At 42.2% G+C, this 16,138-nt stretch overlaps 1 protein-coding gene across 1 annotated transcript in view; it reads right to left on the bottom strand.

Annotated features, from left to right (window-relative positions):
* Positions 1 to 16,138, bottom strand: part of CRADD (CASP2 and RIPK1 domain containing adaptor with death domain) — a 373,889-nt gene that overhangs the window by 136,958 nt on the left and 220,793 nt on the right. The gene's annotated exons all lie outside the window — the stretch shown is intronic.

Here is a 16,138-nt window from a genome sequence, read left to right as displayed (position 1 = left end):
TTCTGGCAGTCCGCAGTGTCTCTCGTTTCCATCTTTATGACCATGTGTATCCAATGTCTAGTTCCCGCTTATACGTGAGAACATGCAGTATTTGGTTTCCTGTTTCTGTATTACTTCGCTTAGGATAATGACCTCCAGCTACATCCATGTTGCTGCAAAGGACATGATTTCATTCTTTTTATGGCTATGTCGTATTCCATGGTGTATATGTACCACATTTTCTTTATCCAATCCGCCATTGATGGGCATCTAAGTTGATTCCATGTCTTTGCTATTGTGAATAGTGCTGTGATGAACATATAAGTTCATGTGTCTTTTTGGTAGAACAATTTATTTTCCTTTGTGTATATGCCCTGTAATGAGATTGCTGGGTTGAATGGTAATTCTATTTTTAGCCCTTCGAGAAATCTCCAAACTGCTTTCCACAGTGGCTGAACTGCTTTACATTCCCACCAACAGTGTATAATTGTTCCCTTTTCTCCACAGCCTCAGCAACATCTGTTATCTTTTTGACTTTTTAGAAATAGCCATTCTGACTGGTATGAGATGGTATTTCCTTTGGCTTGGATTTGCATTTCTCTGATGATTAGTGGTGTTGAGTATTTTTTCATATGTTTATTGGCCACTTGTAATGTCTGCTTTTGAGAAGTGCCTGTTCATGTCATTTATCCACTTTTTAATGGAGTTAATTGTTTTTTGCTTATTGATTTAAGTTCTTCATAGATTCTGGATATTAGATTTTTGTCAGATGCCTAGTTTGTGAACATTTTCTCCCATTCTGTAGGTTGTCTGGTTACTCTGTTGATAGTTTCTTTTGCTGTGCAGAAGCTCTTTAGTTTAATTAGCTCCTACTTGTCAAGCTGTTTTTGTCACAATTGCTTTTGAGTGCTTAGCTAAAAATTATTTTCCAAGGCCAGTGTTTAGAATGGTATTTCCTAGGTTTTCTTGTAGGATTTTTATCATTTTAGGTCTTACATTTCATTCTTTAATCCATCTTGAGTTAATTTTTGTACATGGTGAAAGGTAGGGGCCCAGTTTCAATCTTCTCCATATGGCTAGCCTGTTAGCCCAGCACCATTTATTGAATAGGGGTCCATTCCCCATTGCTTGTTTTTGTTGACTTTGTCAAAGACCAGATGGCTGTAGGTGTGTGGCTTTATTTCTGGGCTCTCTATTCGGTTCCATTGCTCTATGTGTCTGTTTTTGGACCAGTGCCATGCTGTTTTGGTTCCAGTAGCCTTATAGTATACTTTGAAATTGGGTTTTAAGTATAGTTTGAAGCTGGCTTTGTTCTTTTGCTTAGAATTTCACTTAGCATAATGTCTTCAAGGTTCATCCATGTTGTAGCATGTGTCAGAATTTCCTTCCTTTTTAAGGCTGAATCCCTTCTAAGCTTTTAAACGTTATATAACTATAATGGTTTTCTGGGGCTGCCATAACAAAATATCACAGACTGGGTGGCTTAAACTGCAGTCCTGGAGGCTAAAAGTCCAAGAGCAAGGTGTTGGCAGGGTTGGTTTCTTCTGAGCCTCTCTTCTTGACTTGCGGATGGCTACCCTTTTGCTGTGCCCTCCCATGGTCTTTTCTTTGTGTGTGTGCATCCCTGGTGTCCACATTTCCTCTTCTTATAAGGATATCAGTAAGGACACCATAAGAAGATTGAATGAGGGCCCACCCTAATGGTCTCATTTTAACTTAAGCATCTCTTCAAAGGCCCTATCTCTGAATACAGTCACATTCTGAGGTACTGGGGAGTTAGGGCTTCAATATATGAATTTGGGGGGAACATACTTCAGCCCATAACTGTAACCTTCCTGAGAAATGGATTCCTCAACTGCATGAGAGTCACTATGGCCACATTTATGGGTGCTGGTTTAGATTATGCATATGAGGTGCTCAACATGGCACTGGGGCATGGCAATGTGTTTACAGCAGCAGCTAGCAGCAGGATTTTATTTCCCCAAGTCCTCATAGGGCCCTTCCAGCACGTATCAGGTGCTCACGTAATGTTTGTTGTGTGTGTTACATCTTTTATCTTGGTTTGGGTGGGGCCGGGCAGCCAGAGGAAAGAGATACAGGATTGCATCATTGTGGGGAGGGAAAAAATAGGGAGCAAACACAGACTTTAACTGCTGAGCTCTCCTGTCCAACCAGTCTGGCTTACAAAGCTCCCTGATTTTAATGATGGACAATGAGTGATTACCATTGACTGAGCATGTGCCAGGCATTGAACTAGGCACTCTATAGATGTTTTCTCATTTAATCCTCAAGTAGGTATTATTATTATACCTACCTCTCAGATGAGAAAACTGAGGCCCAGAGAGTTTAAGTAACCGGCCAAATCACATAGATGCCAAGTGCTGAGACAGCATTCAGACTCAGAAGGTCTGCGTAGTGAGCCCAAGGGCTTCTGATGACAATTACATAAAAATTGCATATGCATGTGAATTAGAATTATAAATGTACTTACAAAATAAGGGGGCAGAATTAGAGGATAATAAGATACTGGCTATTTTTCTTTTATTTAAAAATTTCTACTTCTTCAGTGATATTTGTGAAATTCTTTATTTTTAATTCAAATTATTCTAAAAGAGGATTTTGAGTGCTGTAGTGTTTCTCTGTTAAGAGTTAGAGGAAAAGTGCACATACCACCTCTTGGGTACAGCTGCATAAACAATTGTTCTGTTTTTTCCTCACCTGGAATTTGAAGAATAAGGATTCATCTGCCCCTTAGAGCTCCATCAATAATAGATTTTCCAAATATTAGCTATTTTTTCTTTTGTGTATTTTTTTTGTCTTCTGTCTCTCCACTTTTTTCTCTCTCTTCATTTTTAAAGAAATTCACATAAGTGAGCTTGTATCAACTTATCTTTGGAATATGTGTGTTGCAAGCTCTGGGTTTCTTCAGTATCAAGAGGGATGATGGATGAGAAGAGTTCTGGGAAGAATCACAGAGGGTTGGGCTGTTCTGTTTTTTTCCTGAGCTGTAGAATATTTTACTCTCAATGCAGTAAAGAAATCTTAACCTCACCACATTCCCACTTCCAAACCAATCTCAAAGTTGTTCTTCTAAGAAATTAGTTACGTCCTTATAAGGGACAGTAATAAAATTCCTCCCTCTGCAAATCATCTAAGTTTTGGGGTCCCATTGAAATAATTATCTTTACCAGAAATAACTTCTGCCTGCTCTGCCCTAAACCTTGGACAGATATTGATCTTATATGAGCAAATCCATATGAAATGTAGAATATCAAAAGTAATTAGGTATCCTCAATATTCCCTCAATCACAATCCAGTCTTACCTTTTCAGCTCCTTGGAGCTCCCACTGACATCTCTAGGCAGGCCGTGGTGTCTCACACCTGTAATCCCAGCGCTTTGGGAGGCTGAGGCAAGCGGATCATCTAAGGTTGGGAGTTTGAGACCAGCCTGACCAGCATGGTGAAACCCCGTCTCTACTAAAAATACAAAAATTAGCTGGGCGTGGTGGCGCATGCCTGTAATCCCAACTACTCAGGAGGACGAGGCGGGAGAATTGCTAGAACCCAGGATGCGGAGGTTGCGGTGAGCCCAGATCGTGCCATTGCACTCCAGCCTGGGCAACAAGAGCGAAACTCCATCTCAAAAAAAACCAAAAACAAACAAACAAAAGACATCTCTAATTCACCCTGTCTTCACCAGTCTGGCTATAAAACCTACTGATTACGCAGCTCCTTCTGAGAAAGGTGGGTCTTTGCGTTGTTTCAGGTGAATCTGCTGTGCTGACCACAACTGCTATGCTGAGCCCAGGGCATCTAATCTGAGGGTGCAGCCCAGTTGAGAAGCTTCATATTGGGTGGTAAGTATCCCACCTAATCATCTTGAATGCAAGACAGATAATCCAGCCACAGACACAGAGGCAAGAAAGGGAAAACCAGAAAGAGGGAGATTGTAAACAGAAGGCGCCTTGGGCAAGGTAGAACTGCTAAGTAAAAAACAATGGTTTCTCCTCTTCAGAGGAGGCCAGGCTCTAGGAACTGCAGTTGCTGTGGTTTCCTGGATAGTTTTCCAGTTCTCCATGAGGCCAGAATGTGCAGCTGCTGAAGTGTTTTGTTTTTGTTTTTGTTTTGCTAACTCACTGCATATATTTATATCTCTAACAAAAATCCCCACCTGTTAAAGTGTCTTGAAGGTATTACTGTAGGTATTTTTTTTTTTTTTGCAACTGGAAAGGTTTGCACACCATTGTCTAAAAGTAAATTCATAATCTATTCTCCTGAGCCTACTGGTTCTTGTGTATTGACTGTGTGTGCTTTGGTATCACCATTCCAGGTCTTTGATTTTTCCTAATCCCTTTCTAGAGTCTGCCAGTCCATTTGCCAGGTCCCTTCAGTTCTATCTTTATAATACAGTTTTAATATATTAATATCAGTTAACTGTTTATATCAATACAGTTTTAATATACATTACTAAATATTCCTCGCACATAGCTCTACTCTCACCTTTCACCTTTAGCAGACATCACCGATCACTGCACTCCTTCCCACTTCCCTGAACAAGCCCAAAAGCAAGAACAGCTCTATTCTGTACTTTATTTATTTATTTATTTATTTATTTGAGATGGGGTCTCACTCTGTCACCCAGGCTGGAGTGCATGGCGCGATCTCGGCTCACTGTAACCTCTGCCTCCAGGGTTCTAGCAATCCTCCCACCTCAGCCTCCCAAGAAGCTGGGTCTACAAGCATGTACCACCACACAGGGCTAATTTTTGTATTTTGGTAGAGGTGGGGTTTCGTCATGTTGCCCAGGCTGGTCTCAAACTACTTGACTCAACTGATCCACTTGCCTTGGCCTCCCAAAGTGCTGGGATTACAGGTGTGAGCCACTGCACCCAGCCTGTATTCTTTAAATGCTTATTACTTATCAGGTATTGTGCTAAGCATTTTGCATGCCTTATCTCATTTCATTCTCTTAAAAACCCCATGAAATAGACACAATTGCTTTTTCCACTGGAAAAGTGAGAAAACTGAGGTTCAGAGAGAGAGGAGAAATACCATGGCTCCTCTCTCTGGAGCACGCGAAAGAAAGGAGCCGTGGCATTTCTCCTCTCTTGGTCCAGTCCTCCGATCTCTTTCCATGGCCTCCCACTGACAGAGCCTAGATAGAGCCAGTTGGCAGGGCAGCCACGGAAATGTAGTTTGCAGGGGCCAGCATCTTGTGGTGCAAAGCAACACAGAAGAGCAGGGATCGGATCTGAGACCAAATAGAGAATGACTGGCACAAAGCCTTTCCGGATTCTGCAGCCAAAAGGAATCCGTCCTGGCTCTGAAAATTCAAAGCACTTCATCCAGACATTTTCCTTTTTACTTAACACTTTTTACGGTATAGTTATATATGAGTATATATATTTGTGAGTCTTTTTTTCTTTGGTCTGTAGGCTCTACAGGTCTATTGAGTAAGACATAGTGGAATCATTGTCATTTCTGTTATCATGCCTAGCCCCATGCTTTGCTCAATAAATAGTTGTTGAATGATGAATGCTATTCTATTCTATTCAACGCCTGTGCCTCTCCAGACTGGAGTGTGTGCCAGAGGGCGTGCCAAGCTACAAGACAATCACCTTCGATTTCCCTGGAGAGTCAATTTCACCATAAGGTAAGTAATTTTAAACATCATTTTTACGTGAAAACAAAACAGAAAAGGAATCAAAATTTACAGGATTTTCTTTTACTTTTTTTTCTACTCTGTGACTCTAGCCAAAGATGATTTTCTTTAAGATAAAATGAGTTACTTCAAAAAAGGCTAGGCTCTTCATATATTCATGTTTTTGTTTCATTCTTTTTTTTTTTTTTTAGCAAGGGTTGATTGAGCATTTACTATATGCCAGGCCCTGCTCTAGGCATTGGGAACACAGAAGTGAACTGGAGAGATATAATTCCTGCCTTCGGGGATCCTATAGTCCAATGCAGGCATCAACAAACTTATTCTATAAATGACCAGGCAGCAAATGTTATAGGCTCTGTAGGCCAAACATTCCTTGTCACACTACTCAAACCTGCCGTTGAAAGCAGCCATAGACAATATGTAAACAAATGAGTGTGCATGTGTTTCAATAAAACTTTATTACAAAACAGGCAGAAACAAAAAGTTAAATACATAAAAGCAAAGAGTAAATTGTGGTGACCACGGGAAGGGGTGAATAAGGGAAGTGGAAAGATGTAGGTCAAAGAGTACAAAGTTGTGGTTCCTATAGGATGAATAAATCTAGAAATCTCATGTGGAACATGAAGACTATAGTTAATATTGTATTGTATATTGGAAATTTGCTAAGAGAGTAGATTTTGGAGACTCTTATCACACAAAAAGAAAGGTAACTATATGAGATGATGGGTATGTTAATTTGCTTGACAGTAATAATGTATGTGTATATCATGTATTGTTCACCATGTATATGTTTACCAAAACATCATGTTGGCTGGGCTCAGTGACTCACACCCGTAATCACAACACTTTGGGAGGCCAAGGTGGGTGGATAACACAAGGCCAGAAGTTCAAGACCAGCCTGGCCAACATAGTGATTACCCCATCTCTACTAAAAATGCAAAAATTAGCCAGGCGTGGTGGTACACCCCTGTAATCCTAGCTACTCAGGTGACTGAGGCATGGGAATCACTTGAACCCAGGAAGCAGAGGTTGCAGTGAGCAGAGATAGCACCACTGCACTCCAGCCTGGGCAACAGAGTGAGACACTGTCTCAAAAACAAACAAACAAACAATAACAACAAAATCCATCATGTTGTACAACCTAAATATAAACAATTTAAAAAATAACAAATGGCTGGATTTAGCCATTGGGCCATAGTTTGCTGACCTCTGATTTAGTGGAGAAAATAGACCTTAAACAATTTAGTGTAACACATTGTTAGAAAATAACATAAGAGGTACATGGGCAAAAGTTATGGTAAATCACTTAATCCAAAGCAGGACCAGCTTCATGGGTGTGCAACCTGTGCACACAGGGCCTACTCTCAGAAGGAATCCCAGGCTTGGTTTAATGTTCTGCTGTTACTGTCTTGAAATTCTTGACAATTTTATTTTTGACCTTGTGTTGTGAAGTCAGATCAGACAATGGAGCATGCATGGAGCAGAGGAGATTCCAGGTGTTAGTGTACACGTGCAGGCTCATGCCTACAGGCATGGCCAAGGGCAGCACCAGGAGTTGGCCTGGCCATCTGGTATGCACGGGCATACCTGGGGCTGTCCTGGGCACCAGGGGTATCTGAGGGGGCAGCTGGGCTGGCACCGGGGCCTAGATTGGTGGTGATAGCAGTAGTAGCAGAAGCAGCAGATGCATGGAAGTAGCAGAAGTAGTGGCTGTGGCAGAGAGGAGCAGCACTGGGGTTTCACGGAGGGGCAGCCCCAGGAGAGTCTGTCCCCAGAGCCTGTTCCTGCAGCATCTGCATAAATATTAACTCTCCAGTCTAAGCACTGCGACAGGAACTGCTGGTACTCAGGCGGCAAAGTTTGTCAGTAAGTTATTATAAAACAAGATGTACACACAGACATTGCAATAAAGCATATCAGGGAGTTATTAAAATTCTTCAAAGAGTTTTGAAAACCATTGCAACATTGCAAACCAAATATCCACAGGCTTGGAAATAGAAATTAAATTTAAAGATTATCCTATTCAACAGAAAAGAACATTATTATTTGCAGGAAAACCTCAGATAAACCAAAAATTAGCAAGACAATTTAAAAATTAAATTTTCTGGCCAGGCACAGTGGCTCATGCCTGTAATCCTAGCACTTTGGGAGGCCGAGGCTGGCGGATTACCTGAGGTCAGGAGTTCAAGAACAGCCTGGCCAAAATGGTGAAACCCCGTCTCTACTAAAAACACAAAAATTAGCCGGGCATGGTGGCACACACCTGTAATCCCAGCTACTCAGGAGGCTGAGGCAGGAGAATTGCTTGAGCCCTGGAGGCAGAGGTTGCAGTGAGCCGAGATCGTGCCACTGCACTCCAGCCTGGCCAACAGAGCGAGACTCTGTCTTGAAAAAAAAAAAAAATTAAATTTCCTTATATTTGAAGATGCAGTGATAGAATGCATAAAGAAGTGCCTTGAATTATACAAAAATTATGAAGCCTTTTTTTGTTTCTTGTGTAACTGCCACAACTTGCAGGAACTGCTGGAGGAAATATTAATTAATATTAAAATTTACATGTACAATTAAATTCAGATTTATAAGAAACTGATTTGTATGAAGAGTTAAATCTTTTTAGAAAATATTTCTATAGGAATCATCACCTCTAGATGTACTAAAATTCATATTTCAAGATAATTTATCAGAAATGTATCCCAATATCATTACAGCCTAAAAAATAAACTTATTCTAGTAAGAGTTGCATCAGTAGATTTTAATTGTCAAAATTAAATTTATCAAAAAGTATTCGTGGTCTTACATTTGCCAATAGCAACTGACATTACTTTGAATTAGATCATTGAAAATTAAGCTGTTAAAAGTACAAATTTTTATGATCAAATAAATACATAAATATGCAAGAAAACACATCAGAAATTAACGAATATGCAGCAAAGCAAGCCAGATTAATTATAATGTCACGTTAATATAAGATACTATTATGCATTGTGTTATATAAACTTACAACACCAAAAATATTTTTTGGCTATTTAAAAACTTGTGTTGTTATTCATGTGTCATTATTACTCTCATTATACTTTCTAAGTGATGTAGCATATTAAATACACCTTATCTGGAATGCTTGGGACCAAAAGTGTTTTGAATTTCAGATTTTTTTCAGATTTTGGAATATTTGCATTGTTACTTACTGGTTGAGCATCCCAAATCTGAATACCTAAAATTTAAAATGCTCATTAGGGCATTTTGAGTGTCATATCAGTGCTCAAAAAGTTTTGGATTTTAAAACATTTATTTTGGATTTTTGGATTAAGGATGCTCCACCTATAAAATATTTTAGAAGGATAATTTTGATATTTTAGTATCTTATACTGCCCTTTTTCCCCCTGCCTTTTTGAACAGGGGCCTTGCATTTTCATTTTGACTGAGCCTCAAAAATTATGTAGCTGGCCTTGTCCAAAAATCAGGGCAGGTTTTCGTGGGGAAGTAGGAAAGCAAGAGGGAGCTTGTTTCACTAGAGCAGTGGTTCTCAAAGGGTGGTCCCTGTAGCATCAGCATCACCTGGTGTCTTAGTCCACTCAGGTGCAATAAGAAAATACCATAAGCTGGGTGGCTGAAACAACAATATCTATTTCTCATAGTTCTGAAGACTACGAAGTCCAAGATAAGAAACTGGCAGATTTGATTATTTATTTATTTATTTTTTTGAGACAGTGTCTCACTCTATTGCCCAGGCCGGAGTGCAATGGTGTGATCTTGGCTCACTGCCACCTCTGCCTCCTGGGTTCAAGCGATTTTCCTGACTCAGCCTCCCCAGTAGTTGGGATTACAAGTGCCCGCCACCACGCCCAGCTAATTTTTGTATTTTTAGTAGAGATGAGGTTTCACCATGTTGGGCAGGCTGGTCTCAAACTTCTGACCTCAAGTGATCCACCTACCTCTGCCTCCCAAAGTGCTAGGATTACAGGCGTGAGCCACTGTGCCCGGCTAGATTTCATGTTAAGTGCAATGGAGAAAATAAAACACAGAAGGTCGTTGGTTCAAAATGCAAGTGTGTGTGTATCTGTGTGTTTGTGTGTATTGAGGGAGGAACTTAAAACAGGATGGCTAGTGAAGACCTTCTTGCAAAAGTGGCGTTTGAGTAGATGCCCAAAGGAGGCAGGAGAGCTCCGGTGTAAAAGCTGTCTGAGATGGGGAATTAGTGAGTGCAAAGGCCCTGAGGCAGGAGAGCTCTGGTGTAAAAGCTGTCTGAGATGGGGAATTAGTGATTGCAAAGGCCCTGAGGCAGGAGAGTGCCTGGCATGCTGAGGGGCAGTGAGGAATAGGGGTCTCTCTTCTGGGGAGAGCCCTATTCCTGGTTCATAGATGGCACCCTCTTATTGCAACCTTACACAGTGGAAGGGGCCAGGTAGCTCTCTGGAGCCTCTTTTATAAGGGCACTAGTCCCATTTATGAGGGCTCTGTTGTCATGACCTAATAACCTCCCAAAAGTCCCACCTCCTTGTACCATTGCACTGGGGATTAGGTTTCACCATATGAATTGAGGGGACACACACGTTCAGACCATAGCACCTGGGATCCAATTAGAATTGCAAATTCTCAGGCCCTACCACAGAAACTCTGCGAGGTGAACCACGGCAGTCTGATTTTAACCTTCTAGGTGATTCTAATGCCATTTGAAATTTGAGAACCACTGCTGCAGGGGAACTGATAGACCTACAGTATGTATGTTGGGAAGTGGGAAGAAAATTGGAGGTTTTTAAGCAAGAGTAAAAGCAACATCCTTAAACAGGTTACAAGGCCCTCCAGGGTGCGTACATCCTCATCACCTTCCTCACCTCATATCCCACCACTCTCCTCAGACGCACTGACATCCTCACTGCCCTCAGCATGCCAGGCACTCTCCTGCCTCAGGGCCTTTGCACTCCCTTCTTCCCCTTCACAGACGGCTTTTACCCCAGAGCTCTCCTGCCTCCTTTGAGCGTCTACTCAAATGTCACTTTTGCAAGGTCTTCACTAACCATCCTATTTTAAGTTCCTCCCTCAATACACACAAACACACAGATACACACACTTGCATCTTGAAACCTCTTCCCTGTTTTATTTTCTCCATTGCACATATCGACGCCTAATATATTGCTTTCTTATTTTTGGGGTTAATTACCTATCTTTCACAATTTCCCACTGGAATGCTAGTTCTATGAGGGAAGTGGTTTTGTTCTGTTTCACTTACTGACATATCCCCAGGGCCCAAAAGTGCCTGGTAGAGAGGAAATACTCAACAAATACTTATTGAAAGAGTGAATAAATGAACTATGTCTCAATCAAATAAATACATGACCATAATTAATAAGAAAAAGGTTCTCATTACTTGATTAATAAAGCAACTAGCAGTCCTTCACTTGGGGCCATAAGCTGGGTTTGTGCATTGAGGTAGAGACCATTAGGGTGCTGGGAAGAGAAAATCCATGTGTTCCTCCTACTTCCTCACCTGCTGTGGTTGGAGCCATGTGACAAGTCTGACTAATGGACTTTGAACAGAGGAGGAGTGTGTAAATGTAGGTAAAGGCAGTTCACTAGGAGAGTCCCTCCACTTCTCTCATTTCATTTGGCTGTGACCATGAAAGCCTTTGATGAGCCACAAGGTGGAAACAGCCTAGATCCCCGAGTCAATGCATGGAGGAAAGCTTTCCTAGACATTCTATGAAGGGGGAAAAAAAATTGTTCTGATACATCATTGTGACTCCAGGGCTTTATTTGTTACTGCAGCATTGTCTAGCCTCACCGGCATATAATAGAGTCATTATTAACAAGCAGAGATAAAAGGTAAATTCAGAAAATTGAGTCTTCTGAATCATCTTTCTATGAATAACTACTTGGTAGACTTAAGGAAGCCCCTGTACCTTGTTCACAAGAATAAGAAATTTAAAATGTTGCCTGGACAATGACACATGCGTAAACCACAAAAACTAAAACTGTTGAAGTTGGCAGTTAGGCAGACATGAGCATGGCAGGAGAGGGCTCCCTCCCCTCAGGAATGTCAGGCAACCATCAGGTAATGGTTGAGTGGTTGCTAAAACGTCTCCCTAAAATAATAATTTATCACAGACAGCACCCAATAGACCTATTGGCAGTCTCCTGATAGATGGAAAACACCTGAAGTGTGTGATCAGCCGCTTCCCAATAAGATCTCAGGAGTTGGGCAAGTGGGCTCAAGCATGGACACTAAGAGGCAAAATCGTGGAGTTTAATTGGTAAATGACCTTCCTCTGGGAATGCTCAACTGATAAGCAGAAAACACCTCAAGTGAGCGTGCACACAACTTCAGTAAACGCACTGCACATGCAGCCCCTCCCAAGTGTTGGGAGGCCACTGTGCATGTGGACGGCCTGCCCCAAGTTAAAAATCAAGGGAGGAGAGATGCAAAACTCCAGAAGCATACCAACGTATAAAACCCCAAGTCAAAGGTCAAGCAGGATACTTGGATCTCTCAAGTCACCCACTTGGCCCTCTCCCAAATGTACTTTACTTCCTTTCTTTCCTGCTCTAAAACTTTTTAATAAGCTTTCACTCCTGCTCTAAAACTTGCCCTGGTCTCTCCCTTTGTCTTATGCCCCTTGGTCAAATTCTTTCTTCTGAAGGGGCAAGAATTGAGGTTGCTACAGACCATACAGATTCACCACCACTAACATGAACAGAGCAGAAGCAGAACCAGCCCCTTCTGCTGCACCCTCCCAAGGACAATGTTGATGGCCCATCAGGCTCGTATCATTTCTTGGAAATAACTGAACACTAACAATGATAGGAATAATAATAGCACTAATACTTAGTGTTCTGTATGTGACAGACATGTCCTAAGTACTTTACACTTATAAACTTATGTTAATGGCAAAACCAAATTCTGCCAAAATATATTTAAAGAAGTTTATTCCAAGCCGATGTGAGTACCTTCATCCCAGGTTGCACAATCTCAAGAGGAACTGAGAAAGGAAGCCTAAACCAGTCAGGTTACAGTTTGGTTTTAGACATTTCAGGGAGACAGGAATTGCAGTTAAAATCATAAATCAATACGTGGAAAGTATACGTTGGATTGGCCCAAAAAGTGTGACATCACAAAGCTTGATTTAAATCCTTGAAATCAGTAGAAAGGAAAGCCTGAATTAAGATAAGGAGGTTGTGGAGGCCAAGGTTCTGATGTAGATGAACCTTATAGGTGGCAGCCCTCAGAGAGAATAGATGGTGAATGTCTCTTCTCAGACTTTAAAGGTGTCAGACTCTCAGTTAATCAGGGAAAGACCTAGAAGGGGAAAGTCCTGGCTACATTTATGGAGATTCTCTACAGATGCAAAATTTCCCCACAAAAGATGGCTTTGCAAAGTCATTTCAATCTGTTGGCCCTGTGGCAGCCATTTCAAAATATGTTAAAGAAATATATTTTGGGGTAAAATATTTTGGTTTCCTTCAGGGTATGCTATCTGTCATGTGATGCTATATCTGAGTCAGGTTGTAAAGTAAGCCATATTATATAAGATTAATAAAACTCAGCCAGGTGTGGGGGCTCACACCTGTAATCCCAACACTTTGGGTGGCCAAGTCAGGAGGTCACTTGAGCCCAGGAGTTTGAGACCGGCCTGGGCAATATAGTGAGACCCCATCACAATAAAAAAAAGTTTAAAAATTTTAAAAAAATGGCTAATAAAGCCTGTCTAATGAGATTTTATGGTTTCTAAGGTGTGACTCTCCAGGCCCCTTAGATAGGAATTTGGGCAAGAGAAAAAAAAAGTCAGAGTTAAGTTCTCACTCATTAAATCTATTTTTTTTTTCTTTTGGAGACAGAGTCCTTCTCTGTCACCCAGGCTGGAGTGCAGTGGTACAATCACAGCTCACTGCAGCCCTGACCTCCCAAGCTCAAGCAATCCTCCTGCCTCAGCCTCCCAAGTAGCTGGACTACAGGTGGCACCACCATGCCTGGCTAATTTTTTTTGTGTGTGTGTGGAGGTGGGGGTCTCACTATGTTGCCCATACTGGTCTCAAACTCCTGGGCACAAGTGATCCTCCCACCTTGGCTTCCCAAAGTGCCGGGATTACAGGCATGAGCCACTGCACCCAGCCTTCATTAAATCCTTGCAGCATCTCCATGAGCTAGGTCCTATTTTTATTACCACTTTTCACACAGTGAAACAGATGCAGAGAGATTCAGTAACTTACCCAAGGCCACACAGCTTGTGAGTGATGGAGCTGAGATTTGAACCCGGCAGTCTGACTGGAGGGTTGGGGATGATCCCTGGGCTGGGAGAGAGGCATCCCTGAGACAAATCTCTGCGCCAACACTCACTAATCAATTGACTTTTAGACAACAACTTAACTTTTTGCAGCCCTAATTTCTCCATCTCTTGACTTAGGGCATTGCTGTAGTAATATAAATAATATTATACCTACAACATGAGATCGTTGTGATACTGGTGGGCTGGGAGAGGTCCCCAAACAATGGTGGGACCTCGACCCTAGCCAGTGTCCAGGCCCTTGACACTTTCATGAGAAGGAATTCAAGGAGGAGCTGAACAACAGTGAAAGTATGGAGATTTGTTTATTTTTATTTTTGAGACACGGTCTCACTCTGTCGCCCAGGCTGGAGTGCAGTGGCGTGATCTCAGCCTCAACCTCCCAGGCTCAAGTGATCCTCCCACCTCAACCCACTGTGTAGCTGGGACTACAGGTGTTCACCACCACGCCCAGCTAATTTTTGAATTGTGTGTGTGTGTGTGTGTGTGTGTGTGTGTGTGTGTGTGTGTGTGTGTGTAGATGGGGTTTCTCCATGTTGCCAGGTTGGTCACAAACTCCTGGACTCAAGTGATCCTCCTGCCTCAGCCTCCCAAAGTGCTTGGATTACAGGCATATGCCACTGCGCCCGGCTAGACAGAGAGCTTGATTGCAAAGCAAAAATACACACTCAAAACAAGGGAGTGCTGGCGTACTCAAAAGACAGAGTCACATGGAGCTTGGGGTTCCTATCATTATTGATTTCTTTAACCAAGGGGTAGAATATTCATAAAGATTCCTGGAAAAAGGTGAGGATTTCTTGGAACTGTAGTGCCACCCATTTTTACACCAAATATGGGTGTTCCTGGAAACGTCATGGTGCTGGTGGGTGAGGGTATAATGAGGTCTTGGGAGAAACCTAGGTCAAATGCAGCACTATGTTGGGTCCAGTTGGTCTTAGCCAGCTTGGCCCACACCCTGGTTTTCCAGGGTCTTATCAGCCCCCAGCTTCTATAGTTATTTCAAGAGTTTCCTTTTTGCAAGGCATGTGAAAATACTGCCTGGAATTTTCTGTTCTCCTTTGACCACACTGAATTTTTCCTGACTCAGTTGTTGAGGATCAATTGAGATCATGCAATGGCCCAGAGTAGATGCTCCACAAAGGTTATTGTTGCAATGATGATGTTCCAAATCGACAGCCTAGCTATCTCCAGGTATCTGGAATGACGTCTTAGCATGGTGAGACATTTAGTGTGTCTCTTCTGCTCCTCACTGGAGTTTATGGGGAGACCTATTCCCCAGCCCAGGTAGCCAAAGGCAGCCCCTTTATTATATTATAGAATCTAACTGGGGTCCACTTCCCCAGTGCGGTAAGATCAGATATCTACACCAGGGTTTGCAGTGGGAGAAAGGAAGGTGTTTATTTGCAGGGCACCATGCAAGGAGAACCAGGCAACTAATGCTTAAGTCCCCACCTCCCTGATGGCTTGCAGGTAAGAGTTTTTAAAGGCAGCGGTAAATTTCAGGAAAGCAGAAGTTACAGGCAAAATCATAAATCAATACCCAGGTTACATACTGGTTTGGGCCTGAAAGGGCAGGATATCTTGAAGCAGAAGGCTTACAGGTCATAAGTAGATTCAAAGCTTTTCTGATTTGCAACTGGTTAAGAAACAGAAGCTTTGTTTAAAAATTTGGGGCCAGCAGAAATAAAGGTTAGCTCTACCTGTTTGGGTGTGACTTTCTCTAGGCCCTTCAGGAAGAAATTTAGAACAAAGTACAGTGATCAGAGTTCAGTTCCTAGTTCCTCCTTATCTGAGATCTATATGTAGGGGGGATGGGTTTGGTGAGAGTCCAGGTTTCTGAAAAACAACTGAGAGACTCATGTTAAGATGCTATCTTTAGTTTCTATAGGGAACCAAACATCCTGTGACTCTGGCTTCCTTGGCTATTGTTTTAGGCTACTTTTTTTTTAAGCCAGAGTCTTGCTCTGTCGCCCAGGCTGGAGTGCAGTGGCGCCATCTCAGCTCACTGCAACCTCTGCCTCCCAGGCTCAAGCAATTCTCCTGCCTCAGCCTCCCAAGTAGCTGGGATTACAGGCATGCACCGCCACGCCTGGCTAATTTTTGTGTTTTTAGTACAGACAAGGTTTCACCATATTGGCCAGGCTGGTCTCAAACTCCTGACCTCAAGTGATCCACCCACCTCAGCCTCCCAAAGTGCAGGGATTACAGGCGTGAGCCACCG

The sequence above is a fragment of the Pan paniscus genome, chromosome 10 (genome assembly GCF_029289425.2).
Source record: "Pan paniscus chromosome 10, NHGRI_mPanPan1-v2.0_pri, whole genome shotgun sequence".
In the NCBI taxonomy this organism is placed as follows: Eukaryota; Metazoa; Chordata; class Mammalia; order Primates; family Hominidae; genus Pan; species Pan paniscus.
This window is presented reverse-complemented; position numbering and strand designations above follow the sequence as displayed.